Below are 6,285 nucleotides of genomic sequence, written 5' to 3' on the forward strand. Positions count from 1 at the left end.
ATAGACACATGAAACACCGGGTACACGGAGAACAATAATAGGTAAACATCATACTCGTAGTTTGGCTTATTTCTTTCAAAATTTCATAAGGCCTAATGTGACTACATATACTTTACCTTCCTTAACAATTCACACAATATATTCATAGACAAATCTTTAGAATAACCCGTTCACTTTCTTCCATTCTAAATCTCTACGCCGAACACCCAAACTAAAACTTTTGCGACCTCCAACAATTATTCTAAGATGTGCTAGCGTGAATATGACCATAAAACTTTCTATCCAATATATGTGATCACGGAATGATGCTTCTTCTTTGACATTTTTGAACCTTTAACCCCCATAGGTTTACTAAAAATGGGAACAATGAGGTTCGAGATTGGGCTGGAATTATTCAAGAATCCATCAATGTGTCGAGCACGGCATTTCAGGAGGTTATATCCTAAGAGACATGAAGGTTACTACCAATAAAGCTGACATGATTAATCATTGTGATAACATCATTGATTCGACACATGAGGCATAGAGTTGCCTAGTAGGCATTGATAATGTAGGGATCATGTTCATGATTCTGAGATTTAAATAAATGAGTCATTTTAGACATGTGTCATATGGGACGCATGGTCGGGAGGATAAAGACATTAGCGTCAGTTATTCTTGGAAGACTATGAGCCATGAAAAAGGACAACAAAAATTATTTCACTCCATACGTGCCTGGTTTGGCAATAGTAAGCCTCAAGGAGAGATAGCACTTATGTGACACCAGTCGCCTCTTGGAATGTAGGAAAAATCAGTTTAACTCGAAATGAGAATATTTTGGCACCCCGAATGTGATATGGGTTTCAAAATACATGAAATTGTATTACGCTCTTAACATTAACTGACACAAGAAATCTATGTCACAAGCCCATAAGGATGAAAAAGAAGTTGAACACTGGTGAGATTATTATCATTCTCACAACTTAACCTTTGCCAATAGTCGATCCTATATGAGAGGACTAGAGATACAACAAACTTGTCTTTTCAAATCAATATGCTCATCATAGGACTGTTTAACTTTCAACCACACACGAGTGAAATCATGTAGATAAGACATCTTAATATCGGGGTTGAGGGACTTACTTGTTGTCCCTTGGCTGTTGGGGCAGTGCCTTAGCTGGTAGCCCTTGACTCTGCACCCGAAACATTTATCTATGCCACGTCGGCACACCCCCAAATGACGCCTCCTACACTTGGGACATGGGGGCCTCTGCTGCAGCTGATAATCCCCATTTGACTGGACCTGCTGATTAGATCCCTTGTTGCCTTGGTTACTATGGCCCTACCGCTGCTAATCAGGCCCTGATGGTAGTGCTCTAGTTGATGACTGAGTAACTGACTGCGTGGGTCCGGATGACACTCTCCTATGTAATACCTTTCCACCACTACCCCCACTGTAGGAGCTACTAAGATTGCCCGTGGATCGGGTCTTTTTGTTATCATCTAGCTCTCTTTCTTTTTAACTTTCGATTCTCCGTAGCTTGAGCAAATGCCACCATTTTTCCATAATTCATTTCAGAATTCAAGGCAGCCTTAGCGGCCTCACTAATTACCAAGGGACTAAGTCCTTGCATAAATCGTCGCACTCTAGCCTCCATAGTGGGCAACATATAAATAGCATACTTGGATAGGTGCGTGAATTTCATATGGTACTCCCACACAGTCAAGCTACCTTGCCTCAAGCTCTCAAACTCAATGGCACGGGCCGCCTTAGTCTCGGCAGGCAAGAAGTGGTCAATGAAAGCATCGGTAAACTCACTCCACCTTGCCGGGGGACTTCCCTCCTCACGGGACTCCTCCCATAGCTCAAACCAAGAACATGCCACCTCTTTCAGACGGTAGGAGGCCAACTCCACTCCCTCCGTCTCTGTAGCATGCATAACCCGGAGTGTTTTGTGCATCTCATCAATGAAGTCCCGGGGGTCCTCCTCAGGATTAGTACCCGTAAATACTGGAGGATCTAATTGAAAAAACTTGTTCACTCTGGAACTAGCAGATTCCCCTGGCTGACTGGAAGGAGTAGATCCAACACTCGATCTCTGGGCCTGAGAAGCCACTATCTATGCTAACATCTGTATGGCTCCCCTAAGATCAACATTAGTTACACCAGAATCGGAAGTTGGAGCTGGAGCTGGAGCTGGAGCTGGAGGTAGAACTGGAATATCAGTTGGAGGGACCGTTGCACCCTCAGTAGGTGTTGGGACATGTGTGGTCTGATTAGTTGTAGTAGAGCCGGGCAGTGTAGTAATTGGAGTAATATTCTCACTCCTTGGGTGCTCACCCGCATCATTAAATATAGAATCAGCTGCCACTCCTGGGGTGACATTGGCCCTTTGGCCAGTTCTTGCATTCTTCTTAGGCACTATATTCTGAAAGTTGGAGTAAAGCACCAGTTAACGGAGGAACAATCTTACAATCAGCTTTATCGCACGATCAAGGACATGAAAGAAGGGTATTTTTCCTAAATACCCAAGTAACATCCTAGTTATAGATGTGGTCGACAACACACCAATAAGAAGGAATCTACTAGACACGTCTCCGAGACATCCTAGGACACTTTAAACCCTTACGCTCTGATACCAAGATTGTCACGCCCCAAACTCGGGGAGCGCGACCGGCACTCAACCGAGTAAACCAGACTGAGAAAGCCCGTTAAATTTCATTCTACCCAAATTCATCCCTGAATAAAGAGGAGATGTACTCCATTAATTAAATACTAAAAAGATTTCATTAACCGCTTCCATTTCATTCCCATTTACAGCATCATTCAATATTTTCAAAATAGTACGAGTTTATAGATTTAATGAAAAACATGTTGCCAAATACCAACAGTTCTAATCCAACTCCCAACATCAAATACCACCCACAACCTGTCTACGGAGCCTCTAAGTACAACTGAAGAGTAATATGGAATTGCCGGAAATAAGGCCCCGGTTATACCTCAACTACAAAGTACATGAGAAACAAAAGATACTTGACCCCAAAATGAGTGGGGTTCACCAAATAAGCTGAAAAGAGTGTACTGCTATCACTGATCAACGCCACCTGTTGTAGAACCACCTGCATCCCTTAAAGATGCAGCGTCCCCTGCAAAAGGGACGTTAGTACTGTCGAATAACACTAGTATGTATAGCTAGAAATCCTCTTTCAAAATAGAATGCCCAATGATCTATACGTGGAACACATAATATAATGTAATTGTAACAACCTGTACAAACAAGGACACGAAAGTGGCACCTATTGTCTGCATTAATAATGTGTCTCATTAGACCGTCCTTAGTGTTCACATATCATATTATACACTTTATGCGTTTCATAGACCATCCATAGTGTTTATTCCTACCATACACCTATACTTCTCAAACATAATGCACCTATGCGTTTTATAGACCGTCCACAAGATTTCATCACACAATATTCATAGACCGTCCACAGAATTTCATAACACAATATACCTATGTGTTTCATAGATCGTCCACAGGATTTCATAACACAATATACCTATGTGTTTCATAGACCGTCCACAGAATTTCATAACACAATATACCTATGCGTTACATAGACCGTCCACATGATTTCAGATTACAATATACCTATGCATTTCATTAACCATCCACAGGATTTGGAATCACAATATACCTATGCGTTTCATAGGCCGTCCACAAGATTTCATAACACAATATACCTATGTGTTTCATAGACCGTCCACAGGATTTTATAACACAATATACCTATGCGTTTCATAGACCGTCCACAAGATTTTATAACACAATATACCTATGTGTTTCATAGACCGTCCATAGGATTTCATATCACATTGGAAACAAAAGTACAAATATGTACATCTCATAACCTTTCACACCACATATCACTTATTTCGCACTTTCAACCACTTACAATATTATTATTTCATTGGCTCTCTTGGCCATACATATGATTCTTTATTCATGGCGCAATGGCCGCATTTCATATTCCACACTTTCATTTCTTCCCTTTCATAGATCATCATCATAATTATCAACAAGTAGAATATTTCGAAAATCACAACTTTAAGTTCATTAGTAATGAAGGCTTTAAAAACGATAGATTCTTTCCAATAAATGAGTAAAATGATTGGTAATCGAAGCACAAGTCAAAATCATACACAATTTCAATTTACAAATATGTAATAATGCAAAATACATTGAAAAATACTTACAAGCATAGCATTAGCTAAAACAACCACATATGGGCATCACTTGAGTTCATAAGCTTTTAGCCAATTATATTATCGAAGTCAATTTTGGAATAGTTGAGTCAAAGTTCTTTTCATAATCTTTCTCATATTTATTTTATTTCATTGGCACCATTGGCCACACGTATAACTTTCCTTCTTGGCACGTTGGCCATACTTTATATCCCCAATTTATTTATTTCACTTCCAACCATCTTTATAGATTATCAGCAATAAGACATTTTCAATCAATACTTTAGGTACACATATGAGCAATTAAGAGTCTTAAGAATATTGAGATTCTCTCATACAATTTGGCAAACTATCTTTCATTGAAACACGACTTAAAGCCATAACATGTTAATACGCAACCCATACTTCGAAACTTACGGGAACATTATGAAATTCAATTCTAAGAGAGAAAGTTTAGCCAACATACCTTGATGGAGCTGTTTAGTGCTACTAAAATCACCTACTACTCTTGCAACTTCAATTTACATCAACATAATTCAATTGAAACAATATTAGTAACAAATTCCATAATTTAGGCCATTTAGGCATTTTATCAAACACCTAGTAGGCATTAATCTTTACATATCTTACCCATAGAATTAGTTCTTCTAACCGCTACTATTTACCAACAATTTATCCCACTACCCTGGGCGTTGGCGACGGGAAATGATTTTTTCTGTCACGGGAATGGGCATAACTTTCTCATACGATGTCCGACTTCGACGATTCTTTTTTATATGGCTCCGTAATTTAAATACGGATCTATTGCTTCAATCAAAACTGAATTTGGAGATCATTTTTTTAATGTGATAATACTTATACTCGAAGAAGCGACGTCATGGAAACACTTTTGATGTCCAAATAATGTGGTTCCACTCCATAGGTCTCCTTTGATACTCGAATACGTTATTTCCGAATACCGTTGTCGCACTTTAAAATATTAAATCATTAGGAAATTTTAACGGGGCCTTACATTCTCCCCCGCTTAAGATCATTCGTCCTTAAATGAGGGTTAGAATCCGCCATAGACACCCAACGTGACTTAAATCCTCATCCACACACCAATAGTTTCCAATTTTACTAACTTCATAAATTTTCAAAAATTTCGGCAGAGTTTTCCCTGTAACTGGGCCTATCTACCTGCCAAAGAATCACCAAAACCACTCCTAACAACCCATTGATATACAATCAAGTGAAAATATTTTCTTTTTCACAACACTTTCGGCCTTCAAGGTGACCTTCTCGACTTACAGACTTCGCCATAACACTTTAACATAGACAATCTCAACTTCCAGGCTTTTCAAACAAGGATGACAACTAGGTACCTTTCATAAGTTAACTATCCATTAACTTCTCCTTCAATAACCTTCACCGAAATGATATACAAAGGATTTCCAATTACCTCCTTAGACATAGACACATAAAACACCGGGTACACGGAGAACAATAATAGGGAAACATCATACTCGTAGTTTGGCCTATTTCCTTTCAAGATTTCATAAGGCCTAATGTGACTACATATACTTTACCTTCCTTAACAAATCACACAATATATTCATAGACAAATCTTTAGAATAACCCGTTCACTTTATTCCATTCTAAATCTCTACGCCGAACACCCAAACTAAAACTTTTGCGACCTCCAACAATTACTCTAAAATGTGCTAGCATGAATATGACCATAAAACTTTCTATCCAATATATCTGATCACGGAATGATGCTTCTTCTTTGACATATTTGAACCTTTAACCCCCATAGGTTTACTAAAAATGGGAACAACGAGGTTCGAGATTGGGCTGGAATTATTCAAGAATCCATCAATGTGCAGAGCACGACATTTCAGGAGGTTATATCCTAAGAGACATGAAGGTTACTACAAATAGTGCTGACATGATTAATCATTATGATAACATCATTGATTCGACACATGAGGTATAGAGTTGCCTAGTAGGCATTGATAATGTAGGGATCATGCTCATGATTCTGAGATTTAAATAAATGAGTCATTTTAGACATGTGT

Source organism: Nicotiana tomentosiformis, chromosome 2 (assembly GCF_000390325.3).
Source record: "Nicotiana tomentosiformis chromosome 2, ASM39032v3, whole genome shotgun sequence".
In the NCBI taxonomy this organism is placed as follows: domain Eukaryota; kingdom Viridiplantae; phylum Streptophyta; class Magnoliopsida; order Solanales; family Solanaceae; genus Nicotiana; species Nicotiana tomentosiformis.